The 15,486-nt window shown below is 38.3% G+C and overlaps 1 pseudogene; it reads right to left on the minus strand.

Moving 5' to 3' along the window:
* Positions 1 to 220: 220 nt before the first annotated feature.
* LOC121434606 lies at positions 221 to 9,533 on the minus strand (annotated as a pseudogene).
* Between the last annotated feature and the right edge of the window lie 5,953 nt (positions 9,534 to 15,486).

Genomic DNA, 15,486 nt, shown 5'->3' on the forward strand with positions numbered 1-15,486 from the left:
CTTTGAAGATTACTGCAAAGGCATTACTACACTGAATACATCCATGGAGTTTCTCTCTTTTGTAGATTTGTTTATGTTTTTGAAGATCACTGTGCTGTGCAAAGCTCTTACCCCACTGATTACATTCAAAGAGTTCCTACCTAGGGTGAGATCTTTTATGCCTTTTAAGATTACTTAAAGCTGAAAATGCCTTACCACACTGATTACATTCATATGGTTTCTCTCCAGAATGTGTTCTTTTATGTTTTTGAAGACTACTGTGTTGGGCAAAGGCCTTACCACACTGACTACATTTACAGGGTTTATCTCCAGTATGTGTTCTTCCATGGGATTTAAGAGTATTATACCGAGCAAAGGTCTTACCACACTGATTACATTCATAGGGTTTCTCTCCAGTATGTGTTCTTTTATGGTTTTGAAGATTACTCTGATCTACAAATGTCTTACCACAATAATTACAATCATATGGTTTCTCTCCAGTATGTGATCTTTTATGTGTTTGAAGATTACTGTGTTGAGCAAAGGCCTTACCACACTGATTACATTCATAGGGTTTCTCTCCAGTATGTGTTCTTTCATGGTATTGAAGAGCAGTGTGCCATGCAAAGGCCTTACCACACTGATTACATTGATAGGGTTTCTCTCCAGTATGTGTTCTTTTATGGATTTGAACATTACTCTGACCTGCAAAGGCCTTACCACACTGATTACATTCATATGGTTTCTCTCCAGTGTGTGTTCTTCCATGGTATTGAAGACCAGTGTACCATGCAAAGGCCTTACCACACTGATTACATTGATAGGGTTTCTCTCCAGTATGTGTTCTTTTATGGATTTGAACATAACTCTGAACTGCAAAGGCCTTACCACACTGATTACATTCATAGGGTTTCTCTCCAGTGTGTGTTCTTTTATGGTTTTGAAGATGACTCTGAGCTGCAAAGGCATTCCCACACTGATTACATTCATGGGATTTCTCTCCAGTATGTGTTCTTTCATTCCATTTAAGGTGACTGGCATGTGTGAAGGCTTCAGAACATTGAATATCTACTGAAAGTTTTTCTCCAGCTTGAATTCTTTCAATCCTGCAAAGATAATTGGCACATATAAAAACTTCACCATATTCAATACGCTGTTGTGGCTACACATTTGTATGAATTAATTTTATAATATGTTCCAATTATAAAGAGGATTCAGATACTAAGTTTTTATAACTGTGTCTAAACTCATGTTTTGCTCTTTAATTAGGCACTGTTTTGCCACTTGGAAGATACCTCCAATGGTCAATTCCTTTCTTTTATGGCTTACCTTTATACCTTCACAGAATCCAGAATCTTTTTTCTATATGATAATATATATATATATATATATATATATATATATATATATATGAAGAGAACTGGATAAACCCAGAGCTTTTATTTTCATAACTTCTCCTATACTGTGAATCATATTGCATATGCTATGTGGACTAGAACACTCAGAATTATTTGCACATTTCTAGAACTTATAGGGCTTTTTTGCAGTTTGAATTTGTTCATGTATTAACAATGAGGGTGGAAAACCAGTTACTTGTATACTTAATTAAAATTCAACAAGTATACTCAACATGGGGACTACCAGTTATCTAATTGTTCTTAGAGAGTAGTATCCTACATCTCTCCATATCCCTGTGCTAATACACTTGTATCAAGAGCAATGTATGGTATCCATAGTAAAGAAGAATTACAAATAAGAGATTTCCACATTGAATTCTCAGGGTTTGACCTGCTGTTCCTCACAATCTTGTGGTATAGATATCAAGGTTACTCGAAAACAACTGCCACTTGACTCAGCTCTAACTGCTTCTCTCACTAAAGTTAGTACAGTCACAAGAAATTACAAGTAATAAAAGATTTACTATGGGCTATTGGCTTAGTACAAAGTTTTACAGATATACTTATAATCTCTTCAATGTGTATACTTTTGTATTATGAGTAGCAAGAAAGAAATTTATTTGCAGATCTACAACAAAGCTCTCATGGTGCTATGCCTCAAAAGATGTTATCTTTTTAGCTATTGTTTTCTTGACTTCTTTCTTAAAAGAATGTCATTCAAATGCAATTCACATATATGAAATAGGGATTTGTGAGAATTTGATAAAACTGTACATGTTATCAGTATTGCTTTAAACTAAAACTTTTAAGACACATAAAAATTTCATCAGAGGCACATTGTTATCTGCTTGTATATGAAAATTACCTTTCAGGTCTTCTAGAAAATTGACAATGCTCTTCACTGTTAGGGTCTTCCCAATTACATCCTAAAATATAATGCCAGTAAATGTATGTTATATTATTGAAAATTGTGCAGTATTTAAGCTGTTATATGAAGGGACCCTTAGAACTATGTCTGCTCTATTCAACTAATTCTTATTCTTTCTAAATAAAATTACAGAAGAACATCATTAACCAAGAAAAAATTATCCCCTTATTTTGAATCATGAAGGAAATTTAGTTTCACCTATAGTAGCGAGGTTCCTGTAGGTCTCCAGCATCACATCTTTGTAGAGATTCTTCTGGGCAGGATCCAGCAAATTCCACTCTTCCTGACTGAAGCTGATATGCACATCATCATAGGTCACTGCCCTCTAAAATATTACATTCATGTGTATAAGAGAAGCATGATGGTGACAACATTGTAAATGCATACTTCTTTAACACTATAGTCATAAAATTCTGATGTTCCCCACTATTATTCCATGACAGAGACAGACACTTTTTTTAAAAAAAATATTTATTTACTTATTATGTATACAACATTCTGTCTATGTGTATGCCTGCAGGCCAGAAGAGGGCACCAGACCTCATTACAGATGGTTGTGATCCACCATGTTGTTGCTGGGAATTGAACTCAGTACCATTTGGAAGAACAGGCAATGCTCTTAACCTCTGAGCCATCTCTCCAGCTCCGAAGCAGACACTTTAGAAGGAAATTGAATAGAAGAGTCATGTCTGTTATTTTTGTACCCTTTGAATGGGATATCACCAACAAAAGAACTGTCTATTAATAAAGATAGTCAAGGAAACGGATCAACAGGAATCACGCAGAAAAATTGTATGAAGAAAATTGTATGAAGAAATACTAATTACAAAATAGAAAAAAATACGGTGGACAAACTGGGTATGTTGACTCATGCCTTTAAGCAAAACACTCATAAAGCAGAGGTGTGTAGATTTGTCTCTGAGATGAGTGCCAGCCAAGTCTATGAAATCATGTCCAGGACAGGTGGAAGTACACATTAAGACCCTGTCTCCATTGCAAAAATCAGTGAAACAGGGCTGTAAAGATGGCTTGGCAGTTTGGAGCACTGATCCTTCTTGCAGAGGTCCTGGGTTCAGTTCCCAGCAACCATATGGTGGCTCACAACCATCTGCAATGAGATCTGGTGCCCTCTTCTGGCCTGCAGGCAGACATATAGGCAGAACATTGTATATATATAATAATTAAATAAACCTTAAAAAATCAGTGAAATAAACAAATCACACAGAAAGAATTTAGAGCTGTGTACTGAAGTTCCTACAAAGAATTATACATTCACTCCAGTTCTGTGTTCATCTTCCAGACAGCTGAAGTGTCCTATTTTAAACTGCAATACCACAAACATTTTATGAAAAGGTACTTTATGTTTAAAATAATTATAAATGGAGAGATGAAAACATTAGCAATATAAATGTTGGGCATAACAAATTAACATAGTTCTGGAAATATGGCTGAGTACTACTGAGCTCTTCCTGGTCTTGAAAGAGGTGGGCACAATTGTCAGTACTTACATGGGGACCACAATTATTTATTATTCTAAGTTCAGGATTTCTGAGAAGCTTTGATCACTCTGATGACCAAGTACCCATATGGTACATATCCATGCAGACCCATAAAATAGTCAAATTGAGTGAAAAATTAAAAGCAAGCTAATCAAGCAGGAAGAAGTTCATGCACCGGCAATTCACTGACTCAGGATGCTCAGGCAGTATTAATGTCATGAATACATGGCATCCTGGGGATCAGAATGAAACCCTCTGTCAAATATAAAATTTAAGATATGTAAGAAGCTGAGCACAGCAGCATATGCTTGACATTTAAAAAGCCTACATTCAGGGTCATCATCCAACAACATAAAAACAAAGCCATGAATGAAGCCCCCCTCATTTTACTTTGAGGAATTTGGAGCCACACATCAAAGGTTACTCAGACAAGCAAACAAAACAATTAAAACTACAGGCTACAAAACTCCTTAGCCCTGAACAGCAACTGTTTCTTCTTTATTTTCTGTGATTTACAGATCAAGCCTATAATGATGATAAAAGCATTTCAGTGTAAGTGGGAAGTTGGCTGATTAATTCCAACTACAACACAGTAGACATAAAAGTCAGAAAATTAGTTAAGGATATTGAGACTCATCACATACAATGAGGAATTTCATCTTGAAAAGCCTTTTTTACTGAAGGTTTATAGGAAATTGAAAGGCCAGCAAGGAGAGAAACATGATCTTTTCTGGGAAATGTTCATTAAATTAAATGCACAGACTGGACCAAGAGAGTGACCCAGGAGAGCAGACCAAAAGAGCAGGCCAAGACAGAGGGCAAAGACACACCTCAGAGGTGTGGCTTTCTGAAACACAGAGTAGGCCAAGAACAGGTCTCAAAAACAAACTGGGTGGTGGCGCTCGCCTTTAATCCCAGGCAGAGGCAGGCGGATCTCTGTGAGTTCGAGACCAGCCTGGTCTACAAGAGCTAGTTCCAGGACAGGCTCCAAAACCACAGTAAAACCCTGTCTCAAAAAAACCAAAAAAAAAAAAAAAAAGAAAGAAAATGATTTCTAGTGTAACTTTGTGAGGATGATGAGGAAATGAAAATCCCCTTAAAGAAATTGAGGAAAACATAAGCAAAAGAATGGAAGACATCAATAAATTTCTCAAAGGGGCTGGAGAGATGGCTCAGAGGTTAAGAGCATTGCCTGCTCTTCCAAAGGACCCGAGTTCGATTCCCAGCAACCACATGGTGGCTCACAACCATCTGTAATGAGGGCTGGTGTCCTCTTCTGTCCTACAGACATATATGCAAACAGAATAGTGTGTCCATAATAAATAAATAAATAAATAAATAAATTTCTCAAAGAAACCCAAGAAACCAAGAAAAAAAAATCAATATTTGATTGAAACAAGCAAATCTAGACTTGAAGACTGAAATAGAAGCAATAAAGAAACCACAGACAAAGGGAATGTTGTATATGGAAAATCTGGGTAAACAAATGGGATCCACAGCGAGAAGTGTAACCAACAGAATACAAGAGATAGAAGAGAGAATCTCAGGTGCTGAAGATTCTATAGAAGAAATCGAATCATTGGTCAAAGAAAACAATAAATCCAAAAATTCCTTACACAAAACATTATTTCTGGGACACCATGAAAAATCCAAACCTAAGAATAATAGGAATAGAAGAAAGATAAGAACACTAACTCCAAAGCACAGAAAATATATGTAACAACAAAAAAAAAATCATAGAAGGAAATGTTTCCAACCCAAAAAAGGATACACCTATGACGGTATAAGAAGTTTAGGGAATACCAGATAGACTGGACAAAAAAAGTACCCCCAACATATAATGATCAAAATGCAAAACAGAAAATGAAGAAAGACTATTAAGAGCTGCAAAGGATAATGGCCAAGTACAATATAAAGCAGACATATCAGAATAACACCCAAATTCTTCATGGAAACTTTGAAAGCATGAAGGCCCTGGACAGATGTGCTGAAGACACTAAGAGACCATGGACACTACTCTACCCACCAAAGCTTCCAACCAGACTACTATACCCAGCAAAGCTTTCAGCCACCATCAATGGAGAAAACAATGTATTCCATGACAAAACCAGATTTAAACAATACTTATCCTAACAAGTCCAGTCATACAGAAAGTACTAGAGGGACTTACCAAGGAAGCTAACTGTAAACACAGGCAACAGATAACCTTACATCTGCAAACACCAAAGAAGGCAAACATACAAACACTACTACTGAAACATAGCTGGAACTAGCAATCACTGGTCATTTATATCTCTTACTATCAATAGACCCAATTTGACTATAAAAAGGCACAAGCTGGGCTGGAGAGTTGGCTCAGAGGTTAAGAGCATTGCCTGCTCTTCCAAAGGTCCTGAGTTCAATTCCCAGCAACCACAGGGTGGCTCACAACCATCTGTAATGAGGTCTGGTGCCCTCTTCTGGCCTGCAGGCATACACACAGACAGAATATTGTATACATAATAAATAAATAAATATTTTTTAAAGGCACAATCTTAGAGAATGGATCCGAAAGCAAGATCCATCACTTTGCTATATAAAGAAAACAAACCTAACCCTCAAAGACAAACATTGCCTAAGAGTAAAGTGTTGGGAAAAGTTTTTCAAATCATATGGACCTAAGCAACACACAAGTATAGGTATCATAATAGTGAACAAAACAGACTGCAAAGTAAAGTCAATCAGAAAGATGGACACTTCATATTCATAACAGGAACCATGCATTAAGATAAAGTCTCAATCCTGAACATCTATGCCCCGAATATAAGAACACCCACACATGTAAAAGAAACATTCCTAAAGCTTAAAATGCACATCAAATCCCACATCTTACTAGTAGGAGACTTCAACACCCTACTCTCCCCAATGAACAGGTCAATTAAACAGAAACATAACAGAAAAATGAGACAACTAACAGATTTCTTGACCTAAATGGACTCAACAGACATCTACAGAATATTCCACCCAAGCGCAAAATATAATTTCTTCTCAGCACCTCGTAGTATCTTCTCTAAAATGGACCACGATCATGGTAACAAGGCAACCCTTGACACACACACACACACACACAAAATTGGAATAACCCCCTGGGTTTTATCAGATCACTATGTTTTAATGTTATAATTTAACAACAACACTAATCACAAAATTGAATAGTGGAAATTGAATAGTGCTCTATTAAACTACCCCTGGGTCAAGGAAGAAATAAACATATACTACAAAAAAAAAAAAAGCTGTTCTCCACAAAATTGAAAAGGTTAAACACATTTGGACAGGGTTAGTCAGCAAAATAAAATCAAACCTAATGACAGCAGACAACTTATCCATCTGCTTTTGGCCAACTTTGATGAGACCTGATTTTGAAAATCGGGAGTTCCTGTCTACCACTATAATCCATCAACCTGTCCTTGAAACAGTGTCAGTTTTTCTTTTCCAATGGAGAAATTGTAGAAACTATGAACACTGTGGCTCCTGCCCCACTCACAAATCCAGGACAATTGGTGGAGTCAATGGTACCACTTCAGTTGCCACCACCATTACAACCGCAGCTCATTCAACCACAATTGTGACAGATCCTCTTGCTATTATATAAATAGAATGTGACTGCAAACGGCCTGAAATTGGACAAAAGCAAATCTAGACATGCATGTTTCAGGGTTTAGTAGTATATTTCATTTTTCATAGAGATAATCCACATTCAAAATGATGAGACATTTTCTCTTTGAACTATGTGTATTCCCTGTTAACTTACACTGCAAACCTAAAAATGTGGGAAGCATGACTGGAGAGGCCTAATTTTTATAAACAAATAATAGTTATAAAAATGCAAAGCTGCTGCTGCTGCATACAATACTATTGCAATCAGTCTATCAATCCTGTGGTGATTTCTGTCATATTATATTGTGAATAAAATTGTTCTATAGAAATTAAATGATTTAAAACTCATATATAAAATGTTTAATGTTTCTGCCTGCTTTGTGGCTGGTTTTGTTATTTGATGTGCTAATTTGGGAACTTAATTCACATTCATGCAGTCTGTATAGATAACTAAAGCCCAGTTAAGTATTTTGTAATTTCAGGCTCCTATGTGGTTTGAAAGAAAGAAAGAAAATACATGTAACATATTTCACATTTCTGCACTTTCACCTTTTATGTAAATCTGTGGAAGATTTGATGAGGAGTAAATGAACCTATTTCTTCTACTCACATACCAAGGACACACTTGTGGTTAAAGTGAGTTGATAATGTGGTGTAAGGATGATTGTCCCCAACTCATTTCTTTGTGATCTCTAATGAAAAATACATTTTGTATAGGGTTAATTCTGTAAACAGATGCATGTTTATAAGATCTATAATGGTCTTGTAATCTTAATCTAGTATATTTTAGATATTTTAATTTTTCCCTCTTGGGAAATACATTTAGTATAGTGTAGAAAAATACTTCATGACATTTTCATATAAGGTTAGATAACTTTTCATACATAAACATGAAATTTGTTGTAGATAATTCTTTAAATGAAACATTTAATCTAGAAATCCAATTTAATATATTCCCCGAATCTATTTTATATGACCAGTGAGAATATATCCCCAAAAATTCATTGCTAATCCAGCAATAAAAATAATTTGAGTACTGATAAACTTCTTGGAGTACATATATATAAAATCACAAAACTTGTATTCATTCTCTTCTGTGATATGTTGTTCTATAGTCCAGAATAGCTTTTGCACCATTTTTTAAACCAGTTTTCCCCTTTGATGTTGGTACCAGAGTTGCTATAAATGACTACTGCTTTAGGGGTTAAATATTTTGTTAGTGGAGATACAACCAAAACACTAAATTATGATAAAACTTTCTGACTGGATAATAGGTATATGTCACCTGGTGGCATATTGCAAATGTGGAAAAACTGTGTTTTCCTCAAATAGAAAACTGGAAGGTTAAGCGACATCAGGCCTTAAAGTAGGTTAGGAACCTGTAGAGCCTCCTTGAAAAGCTTGTTAGAGGTTTTTTTTTTTTTTTTTTTTTTTTTTTCATATGGGGATGTGCCTGGTGTCTGGTTTTAAATCAGTGGTGGCGTGGTGGCTTCTCTGTAGTAGTTTGGAGCTAAATATCTGGACAATCCAGTTGAACAAAGTGTGCCCTAGCATCCTAATCTCTAACAGCCCTGATTAAAACACATTTATTTTCTGGGTGATTTAGAGGCAGTCCTCCCTCAGCTAATTCTACTTTGTGAGACTGAACTATTTCCAAGGCATTGGAAACTCTTCTACGTTGCGGCTTAGAAGTGCAGCGCTACCCAACAGGTGAGATGCCTTGATACCGTCCACATAGTTAAACACAAATGGAGATTGTGTGCGAAGGTTAAAGGCAAAGTGCTCAATTTCAAGAAGATACTGGAGAAACTAGGCTTCTCTAAGTATGACATATTGAAGTTGACAAGAAAAAACATTTGTACACACAGTGCCCAGCTTCCAATTCTCTAAACAAATCAAGCCCAAGGAGCAAAGTTATACAGAGGCCTGTTCCTAGGTCTAAGAATTAACAAAGACCACATGGGACTTCACAGCACAGAGAATCTGGCGGCAGGTTCCCACACAGATCCCAGGAGGACGCACCATGCTGTCTCCCGCACCTCACCCTCTGCTCCTCCCCATCTGGAGACAGCATTCCCTCGCTCACCATGTTGTGGTTCCTCAGGTCGCCAAAGCTCTCAGCTCATCAATTTCCAGCACACGAAACCACTGAAAACAGCGTCTCTGCGAAGCCGACTTGGAACTTGGCTTCCCGGAAGAGCCCTGCACTGTTGCTGACTGGCAGGTCACCTGGACGGCCTGATTGGCTAGTGCAGTCTGAATGACAAGCACACTGTCCACAGGGCTACAGTGTGCTTAAATACTCAGTACAGTGGTTCCTGACCATTCCTCTCACCCCATTCAAAGATCTTTTCTAGATAGGCCAAGGTAAGCATTTCAATAGCACTAGCCCTTGGCTACAAAAGCAGACAATGTCACAATCTTTTTTTTTTTTGTTTTTTTTGTTTTTTGTTTTTTCCAGACAGGGTTTCTCCGTGGCTTTGGAGCCTGTCCTGGAACTAGCTCTTGTAGACCAGGCTGGTCTCAAACTCACAGAGATCCACCTGCCTCTGCTTCCCGAGTACTGGGATTAAAGGCGTGCGCCACCATCGCCTGGCTGACAATGTCACAATCATGTACTCCATAGGAACTTTCCCTTTTTCCTCCAGGACACAATGTGGCTAGCTGGCTTGTACTATGCACTGTGCTTATCTAGGTTGGTGGAGTGATTTCCTGTCCCAGAGGGAAAAATATTAAGAGCTGAAGAGAATTTTAAGGTCACGAAAGAAGATGATTGTCATGGTGTTGAAAGTGAGCACTGCCACCAAGCAGCTAAAGGTGGTCCTATCATCTCAAATTATACAGATTAATGGAGGTTTTCCCATTTAAAAACCGTTAAGTAAAATCTCTCTCAGGCATAATCAATTTTTAGGTAATCCCAGAGGTAGTCAGTTTTACTACCCAAAATCACGATCTCAACAGCCAAGAGAGAAGAAATGAGAAAATATACTTGCCTGCAGGAGGCACAAAGTGCATGGGAGTTATTTTCAAAACACTGTTTTTCGCCGGGCAGTGGTGGCGCACGCCTTTAATCCCAGCACTCGGGAGACAGAGGCAGGCGGATCTCTGTGAGTTCGAGACCAGCCTGGTCTACAGAGCGTGTTCCAGGACAGGCTCCAAAGCCACAGAGAAACCCTGTCTCGAAAAAAAAAAAAAACAGTGTTTTTCCTCAACAAAGGAAGCATGGGGATTTTACTTAGGGAGTCTGAACATGCTCATGTAATGTTCTCTCTTTCTTTAAGCATGCTCACTTAACAAATCCACTTCTGAACATGATCACATTGTAAAAACAGAGATATTTTGGGGGCATTCTTACCTCAAAGTCATGTAGGAACATAAGTTATCACTGGTGCTTTAAATCTTAGCCATTCTTACTATTCTAAGATGCTATCTCAGAGTCATTTTGATTTACATTTTCATGATTACTAAGGATGTGGAACATTTCCTTAAGTGTCTCTTAGACTCTTGAGATTCTGCTGTTGAAATTTCTCTATTTAGATTTGTATCCTACTTTTATTTGGAATATTTGGAATTTGATGTCTAATATCTTGAGTAGTTTATATATTTTGGAGATCAGTCTTTTGTCTGCTCTGGGGTTGGGAAGATCTTTACCCATTCATTGTGATGCCTTTTTATCTTATTGACTGTGTCCTTTGCATTACAGAATTTTCTCAGTTTCAGAAGGTCCCGTTTGTTTATTGGTACTCTCAGTGTCTGTGCAATTGATGCTATATTTAGACAGTAGTTTCCTATGCCCATGCTCTGAAGGCTACTTCTTGCCAGAAGCAAAGGCCTGTAATTTGAGATCTGCGTTTTTGTTACAGCCATCTTAAGCTCACAAATTAAGAAAAATATCTACCTCTATCCCCTCTGCAGGGTCCAGGAAATCAACCTGGTATCTTATCTCCTAGCAGAGACCTGCAGGCACCAGGCTCTGGAACCTATTAGCATTTTCCTTGGTTAGTCAACAATCACAGACCCTCAGTATATACTTATCAGCTAGGGATGTCTCCAGACATGAATTCCAGCAAACCTGAGTTTCCTGACACCCTTCCCTTCCCCCTTTGCCTGTTTGCTATATAATAGCATCTGAGAAAGAATAAACAGAATGGCTTGATCAAAAAATCCTGTCTTGCTGTCATTTCTCATGTCTCTTGTCTCCTTTCATTCCTCTCCACTAGGTTTATCAGGGACCCCCGTTCGTATCCCGCAGGCTGGGATAACTTCCCACTTTCTCCTCTACTGTATTCACCGTGGCCAGATCCGTATTGAGTTATTTAATCCATTTGGACTTGAGTTTGTGCATGGGGAGAGATATGGATCTACTTGCATTCTTTTTCATTTTGATATCCACTTATTCCAGCACCATTTGTTGAAGATGCTTTCATTTTTCCATTGTATAGTTTTAGCTTCTTTGTCAAAAATTAAGTGTTCAGGGCTGGAGAGATGGCTCAGTGGTTAAGAGCACTGCCTGTTCTTCCAAAGGTCCTGAGTTCAATCCCCAGCAACCACATGGTGGCTCACAACCACCTGTAATGAGATCTGGTGCCCTCTTCTGGCCTGTATACTTAATAAATAAATAAATCTTTAAAAAAAATCAGGTGTTCATAGGTCTGTGGATTCATATCTGAACCTTTGTTTTGATTCCATTGGTCAACCTGTCTACTTCTATGCCAATACAATCTGTTTTCATTACTGTAGCTCTATAATCCAGGTTTATGTTAAGAATGGTGATACTTCCAGAAGTTCCATTACTGTACAGGATATTTTGGTTATCTTTGGTGTTTTATTTTACACTGTTTTGTTTTCTGATTTGAATTTGAGTAGTGTGCTTTCAAGGTCTGTGAAGAATCATGTTGAAATGTTTTAAATTATTTGTGGCTATTGTAAATGGTGATGCTCCTCTGATTTCTTTCTCAGCATCTTTATTATTTGTTTGTTGTTGTTGTTGTTGTTTTTGTTTTTGGGGTTTTTTTTTGAGACATGCTTTCTCTGTGGCTTTGGAGCCTGTCCTGGAACTAGCTCTGTAGACCAGGCTGGTCTCGAACTCACAGAGATCCAGCTGCCTCTGCCTACTGAGTGCTGGGATTAAGGGCGTGTGCCACCATCGCCCGGCTCTTCTATATTATTTGTATATAGGAGGGCTACTCATTTTTTGAGCTCATCTTGTTTCCTGTCACCTTACTTAAGTTATTTATGGGTTGTAGGAATTCCCTGATAGAGTTTCTGGCATCACTTATGTATACTATCATATCATCTGTGAATAGCAAAAGCTCAACGTTTTCCTTTCCAGTTTGGATTCCCATGATCTTCTTTAGTTTTCTTTTGCATATGTAGTATCCATATCAAACTCCTGTGTGCATACACTAGGCAGCTTTTTTGGGGGGGGGAGGGAGGGTTTCGAGACAGCGTTTCTCCATAGCTTTTTTGTTCCTGTCCTGGAACTAGCTCTTGTAGACCAGAATGGCCTCGAACTCACAGAGATCCGCCTGTCTCTGCCTCCCGAGTGCTGGGATTAAAGGCGTGTGCCACCACTGCCCGGCTCTAGGCCCATTTTAAAAGCTGGATGAGCCATCTTCCTCCCTCTCTCTACACACTGACTTCTGAGGCCTGTGCACACCCCTTCTAATAAACTCCGAAGAGTGTTCGCTGTGTGTTCTCTGTTTCTTTCTTGTTAAGAAAAAAACCCAAGAAGGCGCAGCTCTGCCAGCACAAAGAAGTCCAATTAAGTGAAATGAAACAAAATCAAAATGCCCATTATTTTATTAAATACAGTGCTCTCCGGTGGCTGAGCACATGTGGGGGAGACAGGACAACGGGGAGCCCATGCAAACCCAGAACAATGTGTTTCTCCTCTAGGAACCCACCTAAAGGCACTGTGGGAGTGGTCCCGACCTCTCCACAGGGACAGGTCAGGACCTGGAATGCTGGGATTTAGAGTCCAGGATAATGCAATTCCCAGACCAGAGGGGCTGGGATGGATGCCAGGGGCTGGAGGCTAAGGTCCAGACTTAACACTTCTCACTTGTACCAAGTAATTTCTGTGACCCACTGTCAAATGTTCAGTTTTTCTTTTTTTTTAATATTTATTTATTTATTATGTATACAATATTCTGTCTGTATGCCTGAAGGCCAGAAGAGGGTGCCAGACCTCTTTACAGATGGTTGTGAGCCACCATGTGGTTGCTGGGAATTGAACTCAGGACCTTTGGAAGAGCAGGCAATGCTCTTAACCACTGAGCCATCTCTCCAGCCCCCAAGTTTTTCTCAGTGAATTGAATTAATGGCATGTGCTTGCATATTTTTGATTGATATTTATTGAGCTCTACATTTTTCTCTGCTCCTCTTCCTGTCTCTCCCCTCCCCCCTTCAGTCGTCCTCTAAGATCCTCATGCTCCTAATTTACTCAGGAGATCTTGTCTTTTTCTACTTTCTAATTCCCATTTAGATTAGATCTATGTAAGGCACTCTTCGCATCCATATTGTTGGCTAAGTTCTCTGAATTTGTGGTTTGTAGGCTGGATTTCTTTGCTTTATGTTTGAAAACCACCTATGAGTGAGTACATGTGATAATTGTCTTCCTGTACCTGGGTATGTTATTCAGGTTTCTTCTTTTCCTGGGTTGTGTAATTTTTTTGTTTGTAGACTATATAGCAGCTGTGGCCTTCTGCCTAGTCAGACTGCTCAGAGCAAAAACAGCTTTCTCTGAGATTAATAGAGATCATCATAACTGTTCCTCCAGAAGCATTGTATATAGGGCTGTTAGGTAACTTTTCCTTGAAGTTTTCTGGTTTTGTGTCCCCTTCTTTTGTGTTTGTGAAAATTATGGTGTTGGCAAAGTTATCTTTTAGAATAAGCATCAAGATTGATAGTCGACTTTTCACAGTGTCATCCTCTTGATTTTCAAGCGAGACCTTAATGGTACAGTATGAACATGCCAGAGACATTTCTTTCCATCATTTGTCTAATATACATTTGTTCCTACATAATATTGAGGTTAGAATATCCCTAAATGTCTTTGCTATTACACTGTGATAAGTGGATTTGTTAACTGAGCATGCTTAAGGAAAGGGAGAACATTGCATGAGCATATTCAGACTCCCTAAGTAAAATCTCCATGTTTTATTTGTTGAGGAAAAACACTGTTTTGATAACAACTCCCAAGCTCTTTGTGCCTACTGCAGGCAAGGTTTTTTTTTTTTTATCATTTCTTCTGTCTTGGCTGTTGAAATGTCTGGCTATTTTTGGTAGTAAAAATGACTACCTCTGGGATCATCCAATACACAAAGAATTGATTATATCTGAGAGAGATTTTACTTAAAGGTTTTTGAAATGAGAAAATCCTCCATTAATCTGTATAATTTGAGATGATAGGTCCCACCTTAAGCTTCTTGGTGTTTCTGCACACTTAACCAGTGAGCCATCTCCGCCACCCATGTCTGTGAACAGTTTTAACACCATCACTCATGAGCAGAGGTAGTGGGATTCTCTACATTTGAGACCAGTCTGGACTACAGAATGAGTTCTACAAATACACAGAAAAATCCTGTCTTGAAATCACAAAAACAAAACAGAACAAAACAAACAAAGAAAAAACCCAAAAAACTGAATAAAACAAAGACTATGACCCAACTTTAATCAGCATCTTACATTCTGGCAGCAGCAGTCACGTAGAAAGTATTTTGAAGAAGAAAAATCTTTTTTTTTTTTGCCTCTGTGCTCTGGCACTGGCTACCAAACTCATCCCTTTACTAGCATTAGTCATTGTAATTTTGGTTAATACTTAAAACCAGCTGAGTCACAGATCCTTGTGGGCAGAACAACTACTGGAGCCTTCTCTTGATCTTAGACAAAAGGCTGAGAAGCAAGCTATTGGATTCCTCAATTGCCATTGGTATGCAGCTGTTCTTAAGTTAAGTGGACCACAGCTTGCGAGACATTCTAAGAATACTACTTTTTACATCCATGGTGAGAATCATTCTACCTGTCTTGGTCATGTAGAGAATCT

The sequence above is a fragment of the Microtus oregoni genome, unplaced genomic scaffold, assembly GCF_018167655.1.
Source record: "Microtus oregoni isolate MIOR12 unplaced genomic scaffold, Mior012 000044F_003, whole genome shotgun sequence".
Lineage (NCBI taxonomy): Eukaryota > Metazoa > Chordata > Mammalia > Rodentia > Cricetidae > Microtus > Microtus oregoni.